This window comes from Zootoca vivipara, chromosome Z, assembly GCF_963506605.1.
Source record: "Zootoca vivipara chromosome Z, rZooViv1.1, whole genome shotgun sequence".
NCBI lineage: Eukaryota > Metazoa > Chordata > Lepidosauria > Squamata > Lacertidae > Zootoca > Zootoca vivipara.
Window position 1 is genome coordinate 1512507 of NC_083294.1, and position 15969 is coordinate 1528475.

The 15969-nt window shown below is 46.9% G+C and overlaps 1 protein-coding gene across 6 annotated transcripts in view; it reads left to right on the plus strand.

Moving 5' to 3' along the window:
* Nucleotides 1-5700: 5700 nt before the first annotated feature.
* The window catches only part of STRBP (spermatid perinuclear RNA binding protein), a 117149-nt gene continuing 106880 nt past the window's right edge, over nt 5701-15969 (plus strand). For 4 of the 6 annotated variants that reach the window (XM_060270412.1, XM_060270404.1, XM_060270413.1 and 1 more), the window contains exon 1: nt 5701-5774. The gene's annotated coding sequence lies outside the window, so the exon portion shown is untranslated. Of the gene's footprint in view, nt 5775-7166; nt 8751-15969 lie in introns of those variants that run through there. The other 2 variants (XM_060270408.1, XM_060270407.1) reach the window with 2 other exon arrangements.

Sequence of the window (15969 nt, forward strand, 5' to 3'; positions counted from 1 at the left end):
AGAAAGATCAACAGAAGCTGTTCTGATTTTAGGGTTAAGAGCAAGGAAAAGGCAAGGCAAAACTGTAAGGAGAACCTTTCAGAGTTGTTGAGAGCTTATCTCTGTGTCTAGGCTGTCAATTGCCTGATCTCTTCCCTCCTCTGCCTTTGGTACCTTGCTGTGGTGTTTAATAGAATTAGGACAAGACCAGAATAGAATTTTGCTCTCTGGACATGTCAGCTATGATCAATGGCTTATGCAACAGAGAAGTTTATTAACCTTTTAATGCTAAGATGTGGGTCACTTTGAGCTCAGGCGAACTGGTCCCACCACTCAAAAAAAAAACCCACCAACATATTTTTCACTCCATAAGATGCACCTGACCATAGGATGCAACTAGGTTTTAATAATACTAATAATAATAAGAATAATAACAATAATTTATTATTTATACCCTGCCACTCTGGGCGGCTTCCAACACACATTAAAATACATTAAAATATCACAGATTAAAAACTTCCCTAAACAGGGCTGCCTTTAGGTATTTTCTAAATGTCAGGTAGTTGTTTATCTCTCTGACCTCTGATGGGAGGGTGTTCCACAGGGCGGGCACAAATATCAAGAAGGCCCTATGCCTGGTTCCCTGTAGCTTGGCTTCTCGTAGTGAGGGAACCACCAGAAGGCCCTCAGCGCAGGACCTCAGTGTCCGGGCAGAACGATGGAGGTGGAGACGCTCCCTCAGGTATACAGGACCGAGGCAGTTTAGGGCTTTAAAGGTCAGCACCAACACACTGAATTGTACTCAGAAACGTACTGGGAGCCAATGTAGGTCTTTCTAGACCGGTGTTATCTGGTCCCGGCGGCCGCTCCCAGTCACCAGTCTGGCTGCCGCATTCTGGATTAGTTATAGTTTCTGGGTCACCTTCAAAGGTAGCCCCACGTAGAGCACATTGCAGTAGTCCAAGCGGGAGATAACTAGAGCATGCACTACTCTGGCAAGACAGTCTGCGGGCAGGTAGGGTCTCAGCCTGCGTACCAGAGGCAGCTGGTAGACAGCCGCCCTGGACACAGAATTGACCTGCACCTCCATGGACAGCTGTGAGTCCAAAATGACTCCCAGGCTGCGCACCTGGTCCCTCTAGGGCACACTTATCCCATTCAGGACCAGGGAGTCCCCCACACCCGCCCGCCCCCGGTCCCCCACAAACAGTACTTCTGTCTTGTCAGGATTGAACCTCTATCTGTTAGCCACCATCCATCCTCCAACCGCTTCCAGGCACTCACACAGGACCTTCACCGCCTTCACTGGTTCTGATTTGAAAGAGAGCTGGAGCTGGGTATCATCCGCATACTGATGAACACCCAGCCCAAACCCCATGATGATCTTTCCCAGCAGCTGCATGTAGATGTTCAAAAGCATGGGGGAGAGGACAGAGCCCTGAGGCACCCCACAAGTGAGAGCCCAGGGGTCTGAACACTCATCCCCCAACACCACTTTCTGAACACGGCCCAGGAGGAAGGAGCAGAACCACTGTATGACACGGATGAGACACAGCAGTGGGGGGGGGGGAACACATAGTCCGGGGGAAACGGACACATCCTCCCCCTTTCCTGGGAAACATTGACCCTGAGCATAGCCATCAAGTTTTCCCTTTTCTCGCGAGGAAGCCTATTCAGCATAAGGGAATTTCCCTTTTTTTAAAAAGGGAGAACTTGACAGCTATGACCCTGAGTCAGGCACAGCAACGTGTCATGGATTGTCACAGGGTGGGGGCAGCCACAGGGATAACCCGCAGCAACGCGTGGAAGGGTCCACTAGTGATAAATAAAGAACTCAAGCCGGAATATTATGTCTTCAAAGTCTCTGTGTTGGACCACTTGCCCCAGCAGAAAAGCCTCTGAAGGCTCATTTATCATTTCCCAAAAAGGATTCATCTGTCTTTAGGAGCAGCGACATTCTCTTCCAGAAACGGTAGCAGCATCTGCTTCCAGATGAATGCAGTGGCTCAGCGGCCAGGCAGAGGCTATGCCAACAGGCAGTGATAGCAAACCACCACTTGGGGGCACAGATGAGATGCTGCAGTAACATTTCCATTTCCAAGCAAAGCACCTGCATGTTTATTCCAAGTCCTCAAGGTGACTCTCAAGAACTCGAGTTCTAATTACTATACATATTTATAAGCAAGTTACAGATTCAGGCTTAGATGCCTGTTCATTCTATTCCTTACTTTGCAAGAAGAAACAGGATCAGATCGAGTAATTATCTTTTTTAAAAATTTATTTTTTAATTTATTTATTACAATCTATTACATATTCTTTTGGAAATTCCACAGTAATAAAACAAATAGTTACAAAAATACAGAAATAAGCATTTCTATGACATTCCATTAATGACATTGCATTTATAATTGACCCGCCTAATGACAAATATGCCTGTTGTCTTTATCCATGGAGGGTTTTTTTTGGCAGGGATACTGGAGTGGCTTGCCAGTTCCTTCTCCAGGTGGATCACGTTTAGTCAAAACTCTCCACTATGACCTGTCCATCTTGGGTGGCCCTGCATGGCCTAGCTCATAGCTTCTCTGATTTATTCAAGCCCCTTCGCCACGACAAGGCATTGATCCATGAAGGGGGTTTCTCCCTGCTTATTTAACTTATATGCAGAATTCATCATGCGAAAGGCTGGACCAGATGAATCCCAAACCGGAATTAAGATTGCCGGAAGAAATATCAACAACCTCAGATATGCAGATGACACAACCTTGATGGCAGAAAGCGAGGATGAATTAAAGAACCTTTGAATGAGGGTGAAAGAGGAGAGCGCAAAAGATGGTCTGAAGCTCAACATCAAAAAAACCAAGATCATGGCTACTGGTCCCGTCACCTCCTGGCAAGTAGAAGGGGAAGAAATGGAGGCAGTGAGAGATTTTACTTTCTTGGGTTCCATGATCACTGCAGATGGTTCATGAAATTAAAAGACGCCTGCTTCTTGGGAGAAAAGCAATGACAAACCTAGACAGGATCTTCAAAAGCAGAGACATCACCTTGCCAACAAAGGTCCGTAGTTAAAGCTATGGTTTTCCCAGTAGTGATGTATGGAAGTGAGAGCTGGACCATCAAGAAGGCTGATCGCCGAAGAATGGATGCTTTTGAATTATGGTGCTGGAGGAGACTCTTGAGAGTCCCATGGACTGCGAGAAGATCAAACCTATCCATTCTGAAGGAAATCAGCCCTGAGTGCTCCCTGGAAGGACAGATCCTGAAGCTGAGGCTCCAATACTTTGGCCACCTCATGAGAAGAGAAGACTCCCTGGAAAAGACCCTGATGTTGGGAAAGATGGAGGGCACTCGGAGAAGGGGACGACAAAGGATGAGATGGTTGGATAGTGTTCTCGAAGCTAAAATGTACAGACAGGTTGCTTTAAGGTGCTGGGCTTTGAGGACCAGCAGAATTAATCTCTTTACCCCATCTATGCAAACCTAGACAGCATATTCAAAAGCAGAGACATCACCTTGCCGAGAAAGGTCCAGCTAGTTCAGGCACCCCCAACCTGTGGCCCTCCAGATGTTTTGGCCTACAACTCCCATGATCCCTAGCTAACAGGACCAGTGGTCAGGGATGATGTGAATTGTAGTCTAAAACATCTGGAGGGCCGCAGTTTGGGGATGCCTGGTTCAAACTATGGTTTTCCCAGTAGTGAGGTATGGAAGTGAGAGCTGGACCAGGCATCCCCAAACTGTGGCCCTCCAGATGTTTTGAGACTACAACTCCCAGGGTCAGGGATGATGGGAATTGTAGTCTAAAACATCTGGAGGGCTGAAGTTTGGGGTTGCCTTACTGTTGTAAGAATTTTGAGGTCATATATATAATAAATGTTCATAAATGTACCAAGCAAACAGTACAGGAAGACAGGCCTGGAAACCATTTTGGTTCTCCCAAAATGACCAAATGTTTCTCTGCAAGGAGAGAATGGGGGTGAAGGAACTTTCTCATTGTCTCAAGAATTAAAGTGATTTCCATCTGAAAGGAATAGCCAGGCTACCCAGGAAAAGGCAAACTAAGAACTTTGTTAAATTAATAAGTTACATAGTAAGACAGGATAGACAGGACTTCATGTTAATATCTCCTCCCACCAAACCATTCACCAAGAATCCTTGAATTTACATATTGACAACTGAGAGATTCCAAGACATCCCTGTAATCAGGGTACCATCTCCAGAAGATTCACAAGTATTCTGTCTATTGAAAAAATGTTAATCTTTTAAGAGTTCACAAGTACTCTGTTAACTGGAAATGTTAACCTTCCTTTCCTGCCTTTTTGCTCCATCCACTTACACGTACAACTAAAGGTATATACAGTAATGGGAAATGTTGTTTTGTTCGGGGTTCCTCTTGCCATCTCTGCTTTTGGGGGCCCCCCTCTGTTATAACAGACCTCTGTTTTTTACAAAAAATAAAGACCACGCTTTGCTTTACAAGCCCTGGGTTTTGGTCTTTGTCATTTTATCCCAACCAAAAGGAGCCTAGGTCTATCTGCTCCTTAGAGGGTCCCAGTCCTCCTTATGAGGCTGATCTCCCTTTAAGGGAACTTATTCATTTTTTATATCACTGACCATCCAGAAGGCTGATCGCTTTGGAAAAGTGATAAAATACCAAATAAGGAGGAATGGATCATAAAATTGACAACCTATCAAACTTTAACAATAAAAGGGGGGGGAGGTGAAGGGTTTGAAAGAAGGAAAACTAGAAAAAGATTGGAAAATGTTTAGACAATATTTAAGGAAACAGGTAGAAAAAGCCAACCTCCTGGCAGAAATATAAAAGGCCCAAATTCAAAGATGGAAAAAATAGGGAAAAGTATGCGTAATGACAGAGATATTCATAAACAGAGTTGAGGGAAGACTGGAAGTCACACGAGGTGAAGGGGGGTGAGGTGGAGGAATCATTTTATTATTTGTATTTTTACTATTTTTTCTTTTTTCTTTTTTAGTTGTGTATTTCTGTTATGTTATAACTTTTGATGTTTATTATATGATTTCATACAAGATTAATTTATGATTTAAAGAAGACTTATATATGATTTACAATTATATATGATTTATAAATTACAATTTTTTAATATGATTTTTGTATGTTTTTCCTTTTCGGTTTTTTGTTTGTATATTTGTATGTGAATAAATTTAAATAATTTTTTTTTCAAAAAAGAAGAAGGCTGATCGCCGAAGAATTGATGCGACTCAGCAACTAGGATATTTTTAAAAGACCATAAGCCCCGCCCCTTTTCTGGTTAAGCCCCCGAGGGAAGGAGAAGGTGCTCTGGTATCCCAACTAAAGCATTACGCCTTTTGCTCAGCTCTGCGCACGCGCTAACCTTCAGGTACCGCAAGCGGGACGCCGAAAGGGAGACTCACTTACGCACTTTGCGCGAGGTGCGTAATGTGCGTAGTGGAGCGACGTCACAGGTGGGAAAAAACCCCGGCGGGCACCTTACGCCAATTCCGTTGGCCGCGCCGGGCTTGCGGAGGGACTGGGGAAAGTGCCGCCGCGCTACGCCACTTGCGCGGTAGCTGCGCTGCCGGCGTAAGGCGGCTCCGCCTCGCGTTCTCTCAGGTGCAGGGAAGGAGGGAGGGCGGGAAAGAGGGCGGGCTCAGCGTTGCCCGGCAGCCCTGGTCCGGGCCCAGCCTATGGGGGCGCTGGGCGCTGTCACGTGGCCCCGGAGCCCCCGAACGCAGCCTGCTGCGGAGCTTGCAAGAGCCGGAGCGAGCCGGGCCGGGTGGCGGCTGCGTGGAGGCGGGTAAGGACCCCCCCCAAAACACCCCGGGGGTAACGTAGGGGGAAGAATGCAGCGAGGAGCGTGCAAAGGGTCTGGAAGCGGCGGCGGGGGGGCGGGTTGCAACGTGCAAGATGGAGAAGGGGCGGTGCAATGGAAATGGAGGGGGCAATGGGGCTCCATCCTTCGGGGGGCAGCGCGGAGCATGCAAAGGGTCTGGAAGCGGCGCACCGGGGGGGGGGTTGCAACGTGCAAGATGGAGAAGGGGCGGTGCAATGGAAATGGAGGGGGCAATGGGGCTCCATCCTTCGGGGGGCAGCGCGGAGCATGCAAAGGGTCTGGAAGCGGCGCGGGGGGGGTTTGCAACGTGCAAGATGGAAAAGGGGCGGTGCAATGGAAATGGAGGGGGCAATGGGGCTCCATCCTTCGGGGGGCAGCGCGGAGCATGCAAAGGGTCTGGAAGCGGCGCGGGGGGGGGGTTGCAACGTGCAAGATGGAAAAGGGGCGGTGCAATGGAAATGGAGGGGGAACTGGGGGACTGGGGAGGGGGTGCAGCTTGGATAAGGAGGAGGGCCATGTGGCCCCGGCAGCGCAGCTCCGAATCACCAATCCTGAAACATGCACCATTGCTAGCGAGTGCCCCCCCCCTTGCGGGTGCGCTTCCAAGAAAATTTGCATAGGATCCTGCTGCGCGGAGCAGTAGGAGGGGCTCCGCTTTTATGGGGATGGTAGGGGTCGGTGGGAAGAGAGGCTGCTGCTGGAGCAAGGTCCTAAGGGGGCGTGGGGCAGCAAGGTGGGGTGGGGAAATGCATAGCTGTCAACTTTCGGGTTTGAAAATAAGGGATCGGCAGCAGCCTCACCTGTCCCGGGGACAGTCTACAGTCAGGGCCGGTGCTAGGGTTTTTTGCACCCTAGGCGAGATCACCTTCTGGCGCCCCCCCTGGCCAATCATATTTCAAACACAGGGCGCCCCCCCCCAGGGGCGACCCAGCGAGCTGAGGAGCCGCACGATCCCGCCAGCGGCCTCCCCCCTCCCTGCACACCACCAGATGGCCAGTGGGGCACAACCAGCCACCAAGCCCCACGGTTCCGCCACCGCCACCCCTGCCTTGATTGGCGCATGCCCCCTCCTCAACCCTCCTCCACCTGCCCCCCCATGGGCAGGCACACCACTGCCTCTGCTGCTCCCGGGCGGGCCGCGAGCTGCCCACCCCCGCCTCCCGTCCTGCGCAGGGAGTCCCAAGGCGGTGGGGGCGGGCAGGCCCGAGGGTCTACAACCGGAGCGCTGGAAGGGCGTGCAGAATCCCGCGCCCCTCATCCCCCGCTCACTCTCCTGCCATTGCCCCGAGGGGCGGCCAGCGGGGGGGAGGGAGGCGGCCCCTGAGGCGGAGAGGTGCGAAGGTCTTGGGTGGGGTGGGGTGCTCCTAGCCTCCGCGAGTGCCTTTTGCAGCCCAGAGCTTCTGGGCGCCGCGACTGGTGCTCCCCTGCCTGCTTGCAGCCCCAGCGGTGTGTTGTCGCGCTCTTGCACGCTGTGCTGGTGGAGAGGGAAGGCTCTGCCGGAGCCCTCGTTCTCCCTTCTGGGCACAGTGGTCGGGGGGGGGGCAGGCTGGGCAGCACCCCCTCCATTTTGGCGCCCTAGGCCCTGTCTACGGTATATCTAACAATCCAGGATAGCAGCGGGAAACAGCGCTGGAATAAGGGAATTTCCAGCAAAAAAGGGGGAGGTTGACAGCTGTGGCTTGGAATAAGGGAGTTTCCTGCAAAAAAAAACAGGAGGGCTGACAGCTATGGGAGAAGGGGAGCTGTGGAGGCTGGAAGAGGAGCAGCCACAGCCGCAATAAAGCGGCTCTGGGGTCAAGAACATGCACTGGTGGATGCGGATTGGATCTTAGGAGGAGGAGGTGCAGGTGAAATTCGGAAGTTTAGAATATCGTCGGAAAGTGCCTTGATTTCAGGATCCTTTATGTTGCATTTCAGTAATGCAACATATGCTAAAGGATTAAGTTCCAATATATAGAGCCCTGAACGTCTTGGGTTTAGGACACCTCAAGTGCTACCTGAGCCCTTACAGGTGAAACTCGGAAAATTTGAATATTGTCGGAAAGTGCCATGATTTCAGTGATACAACTTCTTATTTTTTATTTCCCTTTTTATTTTGACAAATCCTTTCTTTTGGAAATGCCACAGGAATAAAACAAATAGTTGCAATCATACAAAAATAAACATTGCTGTGACATTTCATTAATTGCATTCCATTTATAATTGACCCGTGTAACAACTAATAGTAGGTCAGTGGCAATGGCAATGGCAACAACTAAAGACTTGACATATCTTGCTTTGCATGTCTCATAGATTGGTTTCACCTTTTAAGTTGCATTACTGAAATAAATGCACTTTTTGATGATATTCTAATTTTCCGAGTTTCACCTGTATTCGTTTTATTACTGTGGAATTTCCAAAAGAAAGCATTTGCAAACATTAAAAGAAAAAGAAAAAGTAATAAGTTGCATTACTGAAATAAATGCACTTTTTGACGATATTCTAATTTCCTGAGTTTCACCTGTATCTGCCTTCACGGGGTCTGGTCGGGGTTTAGTGGGGCTGCAAGGTGGGAGGGGAGTTGGGGGATCCTGGGTGCCCCCTTGGAGCAATAGCAGGAATATGTCCGGCCAAGGGTGGTGTTTTTGCAGTGGGTTGCCCCATCCAGTCCAACCCCCTGCCAAGCAGGAAACACCATCAAAGCATTCTTGACATATGGCTGACAGCAACGCGTGGCCGGGTCAGCTAGTAGAATCATTGTTTTCCCCCTAACGCCACTTTGTTGGATTTACAGTGAGGGTCGTAAAAGGCTGGATTCCTCACCTGTCTTTTGAATCCACGTTTGCAGCTCAAGTGGAGATACTAATAATCTTTGAATATCGCTTCCTTTTCATAGCATGCAGTCATTTTAAGCTATTGTGAAGTTGAAACCTTCGGAAGTCGAAGTGTTCGGTTGTCGAGGTATGACTGTATTTATCCTCCCTTTCCACTGCTTCCCACCGATTTGCGTTTATTAAAGCGAGGTGTAATGCGTTTCCCTCCAATGTTTTGAGACATAGATTCTCCAAGGGTCTAGTTTCTGCTTTATGTGCTTGTGACAATAAGTCGACGGAATCCCTCCATCATATAATTTTTACATGTCCGTTGCACAGAGATGCTCGGGCAAACCTACTAAGACCAACAATTCAGAAATTGGTTGGTTCCCCAGTAGAGTCACCTTGCAAGACAATGATCCTCATATAACCTTGCAGGTGGCAAGGTTTTTAAACTCTGCTCTGTCCCCAAAACAGTGAATTGGTCAATCACATGACTATTAAAGGATTCTGTTATCCTTCTGACTGTTGCCTTAATATTCCTGTGTTTATGGTTATTTTTGATGGCTGTGGTGCGGTCTTCTGCTGTTGCGTTCCTTGTGAATTTTGTGCTTTTATGCTTTATGCTCTGTGATTTTATGCTTTACTACCTGGCCCTGCCAGGTGTTGCTGTGGCATTGTTTGTTAAATGGCGGGTCAGAGTCCCCCTTCAGATTCCCCAGACCATCAGAGTCCCCCCCTGTGTTAGGTTTAGATAGGGGCATACCTGTGTCTCCCCACACTGTAGCGACCCATCCCAGGGAAGGTCTTAGTTATCCCTGTCACCTATTGACAGACACCCCCCCCAATCCCAATCAGGGAAGGAGTTACCTATCCATGTCTTCCATTTTGACCCCCTCAACCCACCCCAAGCAGGGAAGGATTTATCTATCCCTGACCCCTATTTAGCCCCCCCCCCCACCGATTGAGGGTAATATGGAGGGGGTGGGTGGGGGTTTGGTGGGTGGTGTTGTAGAGTGAGGGTAGTATGTAGGTGGTTTGTGGGTCCTAGGCGAGCGGTCTTGTAGAGTCAGGGTAACATGCAGGTGGTTAGGGGTGTCGAGGTGGGATTTCTGTGTGTGTTGGGGGGGTGGATTGCGGAAGGTGGAATGGTGGGCCTGTTCTTGAGTTGGACTGGTGCATGCTGGTGGTGGAATCCGGGTGGTGGGATCGATGGGGGGGGGAGATCCGTGGGGTGGGGGGGGGAGTGCAATTGGTGTGTTCTTGGGAGGGGTCCGGTGGGATTGGCTGGGCGGGAACCGTGGGGTGGGGGTGGGTTGTGGAGGCAGCCTGGTCCCTGGGGGTGGTGGGATCGCCGGTGGAGCGATGCACAGGGTGGGGGGAGTGCCTGTGGGCAGCAGAATGGGCGTCGGCACGATTGGTGGGTTGGGGGGAGTGCCTGGGGGTGGCGCGATTCGCAGGGTTGAGGGGGGGAATGTGGAAACGGTCTACTGTCAGGTGTGCTATCTCCGAGGCGGGCTTGGTTCCCTGAGGAGTGGCGTGGTCTCGGGGCGGTTTGCTTTCTCTTGGAGGCGTAGTCTCCGGGGCGTGAGGGATTGTGGGCTATGTTTGTCCCTTGTGGGCTATGTTTGTCCCTTGTTTGTTGGCTCTTCACTGGAGGGCGCAAATTTTTTTGACCACAAATCCAGGTTTTGACCTGTGTTAGGTGTGTCAGCTGGTCAGTGTAAGTGCATGGTTACCTGCTCTCATGTGACTCTAAACATTAGGAAGAACTTCCTGACAGTAAGAGCTGTTCGGCAGTGGAATTTGCTACCAAGGAGTGTGGTGGAGTCTCCTTCTTTGGAGGTCTTTAAGCAGAGGCTTGACAGCCATATGTCAAGAATGCTTTGATGGTGTTTCCTGCTTGGCAGGGGGTTGGACTGGATGGCCCTTGTGGTCTCTTGCAACTCTATGATTCTATGATTCTATGACTGAGGTTGTGGCCAAATTTCAGGGCAATCGGGTGCTTGTGGGAGAAAAGTGGTGAATAACACACATGCATCTTCACCATTTTTATATATATAGATGTTTTCATGTTTATATGGGCTTGTAGCCGCAATAAACTTTGAAACAGTTGAAACAACGTGTACACAACTGGGGTTAGATGTGCTTCCCTTTAGTGTGGCGATGAATGTGCCACACTGTTATTACCAGTGGTAATAACAAAGGAGAGGTGGGGCCCTGCGTTTCCTCAGGTGCTTGGTTTTTTGAGGAGCTTTAATTGGAAAGAGTTCTCATTGTAGATACACCGAAAAGAAGGGTTCTTGGTGCAAAAAACCCTTAATTTTAAAGAGAGCAAGAATGAGTGCGTGCACGCTTAATGTTTAGGCAGGCGTAGGCATTCCTTTGCTTGACCTTGCTTCCTCCCTTATCCGTAGCCATCGAAATGCAGCCTTCATGCAGCTGGCATGGCGCATCAGATCGTCTCTCAGGCTGACCTGATTTTTCCAAAAATGAAGCAACTGCACTTCCTGGTGGCTTCTGAACGTTCCGTGCTCTGCCTGAGCAGCAGTTCTGTATGCAGCCCTTAATTGCAAATTATGCTCATGCTTTGCTTTTGCTTCTCTTCCCCCTTTGCCCTTCTCTCTCTCTCTCTCTCTGAACTTACTGTCTCCTGATTATTAATGATTAAACCCAAGATATTTTTTAAAAAAATAAATCTTTATTGTTTAAAAACAAGATTAGGACACACAAATACAAACACACAGAAACCATACTCGCAAACTAACACTAACTACACAACGTATAAAACACATTTTTACTATCACTTGCTAACTTATATTCCAAATTCTAACTTCCAGATGACTTCCAATTAAACTTGCTGTCATTTATCCTTTATTTGTATCTTTATGCACAGTTTTGCTATATACGTTTCTTTTTCTTTTTCCTTCTTTTCTCTATATTTAAGCTTTGCTATGTAAATTTATTATGTACTAGGTTCAGTCTAAATCTGCCAGAGGAGTTTCTTTTACTGTACTTTGTTATTTCTTATAGAATCTTTAAATACTTCCCATTCTTTGTTGACTTCTTGTTTCATTTGGCCTCTTATTCTACCTGTCTTTTTCGCTAATTGCATATATTCCACCATCAGGATCTGCCATTCTGCTATATTGGGTGCTATTTTGTTTTTCCACTTCCTTGCTATTATTATTCTTCCCGCCACTAATCCATACTTAAGCAATATTCTCTTTGATTTTCCTATTTCCTTTATTAAATTTTTCTAAATGAACAACACCAAACAACACCAAAAACAACAAATAACAACAACAATAACAAACAAAAACATTTTTTTGCATTTTATCTTATACAGTGGTACCTCTACTTACGAATAACTCTACTTACGAATGTTTCTACTTACGAACGGAGCTCCATCCGCCATCTTGGATGCGGTTTAGATAGGATTTTTTCTACTTACGAATTTTTAGATAGGGTTGCTTCGACTTACGAATTTTTTCTCCCAATGCATTTCTATGGGATTCGACTTACAATTTTTTTTTACTTACAAATGTGCGTTCAGAATGCATTAAATTTGTAAGTAGACGTACCACTGTATTCACCCATCTCATTTCATTTTGCTCTGCCAAGCTTTGACCTCCCTTCCTCCCATCCTTCGGTTTTCTTTCCCACTCTTATCTTGCAGTTCCTTTTAGTCCTAATTAAAACCAATTCATAGGATTTATTTCAGTCCTGCAAGTGTCTTTAAACTTCTACAGTCCTTCTCCATGTAGTCCATGAATTTACTCCATTCCCTTTGGAACTTTGTCTCTCCCTGGTTTTGGATCCCGCAGGTCAACTTTGCTAACTCTGCATAGTCAATCATTTTCGTCTGCCACTCTTGTATCGTCGGTATCTCTTGTAATTTCCATTTTTGTGCTAATAAAGTCCTAGCCGCGGTTGTAGCGTACATAAATAATCTCTGATCTCCTTTTGCTATCTCCTCTCCCATTAGTCCCAATAGAAAAGCTTCAGGTTTTTTGGGAAAGGTATACCTAAACATCTTTCTCAATTCATTATATATCATTTCCCAGAATCTTTTTACTTTTTCGCATGTCCACCACATATAAAATTCACCATCTTTATCTTGACATTTCCAGCATAATTTGCTACTCATTCTATACATTTTAGCTAATTTTACTGGTGTTAAATACCATCTATACATCATTTTCATTACATTTACTTTCAGAGCGGTACATGCAGTAATTTCAATGTTTGATTCCATAATTTCAACCACGCATCATATTCAGTGTTGTACCCAAAATCTCTTGCCCATTTTATCATCACAGCTTTTGTCATTTCATCTTTCGTAAACCACTCTAATAAAAAATTATACATTTTCTGTAACAGTTTCACTTGGCCTTCCAACAATTCTATTTGAAATTTGGATCTTTTATCTTCAAAACCTATTTTTCTATCATTTAACAATACACCATTTATTTGGTGGTATTGCAACCATCCAGTTAATACCTCTTTTATTTCTTCATATGGTTTTAATTTCCAACCTCTATCTGATTTCATCAAAGTCTCCTTGTATGTGGTGGCCCTCCTCCCCTCCATATTTATCTTTATAACAGTTAACACCTCTACAGGCGAGATCCACCATGGGGTCTTTGTCTCTAACAGCATTTTATTTCTTTCCCGATTAAACCCAAGATTTGGGGTCAGGCCAAACCCTACGCCAAAGGATAAATGGACATAAATCTGACATCAGGAATCACAAGACAGAGAAACACTTCAATCTCCCAGGACATTATATAAAAGATCTCAAAGTACAGTGTTACCTTGACTTACGACTGCCTCGACTTCCGAAGGTTTCGACTTCCGAAGTCGGCAAAAGCGGAAGTATTTTCGCCGTGTGCGTGTGGTCTGTGCATGCGCAAAATGGATTCGACTTCCGAAGAGCGCCGCGGAACAGATCGCCTTCGTAAGTCAAGGTACCACTGTAGCTGTCTTATTACAGAAAATTTTCAGAAACAGACTGGAAAGAGAAGTTGCTGAATGGCAACTCCTTACCAAGCTTAAAACCATGGAGAGACCTGGTCTGAATAAAGACATTGGATGCTTATCTCATTATTCATGATCACGTTTTCTTTAGCCATCTCACCCCTTGCTTTTTCCTGCAAGACCAATTGCAATCGTTAACAGTCGTCAACAGGTTTGCCACTCCTATCAGCCAGTCACCCATTCCCATCCCCCTTCTGAGTAATACCCCTCCCCACCCTCTGACTATACACAAGGGTCTGGTGACTTCTGTTTCAGTGTATCTGAAGAAGTGTGCATGCACACGAAAGCTCATACCTATGACAAACTTAGTTGGTCTCTAAGGTGCTACTGGAAGGAATTTTGTTTGTTTGTTTTGTTTTGACTATGTCAGACCAACATGGCTACCTACCTGTAACCAAGATTTGATGTTGGGGAAGAATATGGAAAGGGATGAGGAGCAACATCTGTTGAAGATGGGATGGTTAAATATAACAGAAAGCACATGCATTCTGCTACCTGTGTTTCCCATATTTTAAGACACCGTCTTATATTTATTTTACTCAAGAAAATAAGCCCATGGCTTATTTTCAGGGGATGTCTTTTATTATTATTTTTTATTAAATGTGGATTAATGTTTCATGTATATGAAAGAGGTCTGTTTTGGCACCCTTTGCAAGTCTTCTTAATACTTTAGTATGTTTTTACTCCTTTGGAACCACTCAAAAGAATGCTTTGTATAATGAGATCATTTGGAATCTCAATATTCTAATTTTGTTGAAGATTTTGTACATCTAGAAGTGGTGCTGTTCCTGTTTGCCACATAGAATGTAGCTGAATCAGTTTTCTTCTTTGTTTCTGTTCAGGGAAGCTGTTAATGTGTGACATTTTAATGTATCTTTAATCTTTTTTGGAAGCCGCCCAGAGTGGCTGGGGAAACCCAGCCAGATGGGCGAGGTACTATTATTATTATTATTATTTGGACCTTTGGAGCCAGTCCCTTGGGGTGCGATTGACAGCCCCGGCATTGCGGGTGGTGGTGGTGGGGAAGCGGAGCATTCCTTTTCGGGAGGAGGAGGCAGACGCCCAGAACTGGCGGCTGCTGCAGCCCCAACAAAGCATGCAGCAGCGCAGCTTGCCCGGAGGCAGCAGGACACAGCACGCTGGCCATAGCAAGAGGAGAAGGTCTGCCGGGTCAGCGCCCAGAACTGGCTACTGCTGCTGTTGCAGCGCCGCACGGAAGGAGAGCGCCAAGCCAGCAGCAGCAACACCGGCCGCGGCAGGAGGAGGCAGGTGTGTGGAACCGGCGGCTGCTGCAGCCCCGACAAAGGGCGCGGCAGCCCTGCTCGCCCCAAGGCAGCGGGGCCCAGCAGCAGCGCCGTCCTCACGCTGCTGCTGCCGCTGCTTGGCTGGGCTCCAGCTGTCCCCGCCCAGCCTCCTTCATGGCCCCCATATTCCTATGCCCCTCAAATAAACCAAAGATGCATTTTAAATGAAAGGGCACATTCTACTCATTCTACTCATGTAAAAACACCAGGCAGGCCCCACAAATAACCCAGAGATGCGTTGTAAATAAATGGACACATTCTACTCATGTAAGAACACCAGGCAGACCCCACAAATAACCCAGAGATGCATTGTAAATAAAAGGACACACTGATTCCTAGACTGTAAGCGGGCCGGATTGAGAAGGCAAATGGGTCGCATCTGGACCTTAGGTTGCCTACCCCTGCTCTTGTGTTTCTGATTCTGTTAATATCTTTGTTAGTGGCTATCCGGGTCTGTGAAATTAGGTAATGCTGTAGTTTTCTTATTACATGGCATAGCTGCCAAGTCTTCTCTGGAGCAGCAGAAAACAACCTTTCTCGCTCCTCTATATGACATCCTTTAATATATTTGAACATGGCTATCATATCACCCCTTAACCTACTCTTCTCCAGGCTAAATATACCCAGCTCCCTAAGTCATTCCTCATGAGGCATCGTTTCCAGGCCTTTGACCATTTTGGTTGCCCTCTTCTGGACACGTTCAAGCTTGTCATTATCCTTTTTGAACTGTGGTGCCCAGAACTGGACACAGTACTCCAGGTGAGGTCTGACCAGAGCAGAATACAGTGGTACTATTACTTTCCTTGATCTAGATGCTATACGCCTATTGATGCAGCCCAGAATTGCATTGGCTTTTTTAGCTGCTGCATCACAGTGTTGACTCATGTCAAGTTTGTGGTCTACCAAGACTCCTAGATCCTTTTCACATGTACTGCTCCCAAGCCAGGTGTCTCCTATCCTGTATTTGTGCCTTTCATCCCCCCCCCAAGTGTAGTACTTTACATTTCTCCTTGTAAAAATTCA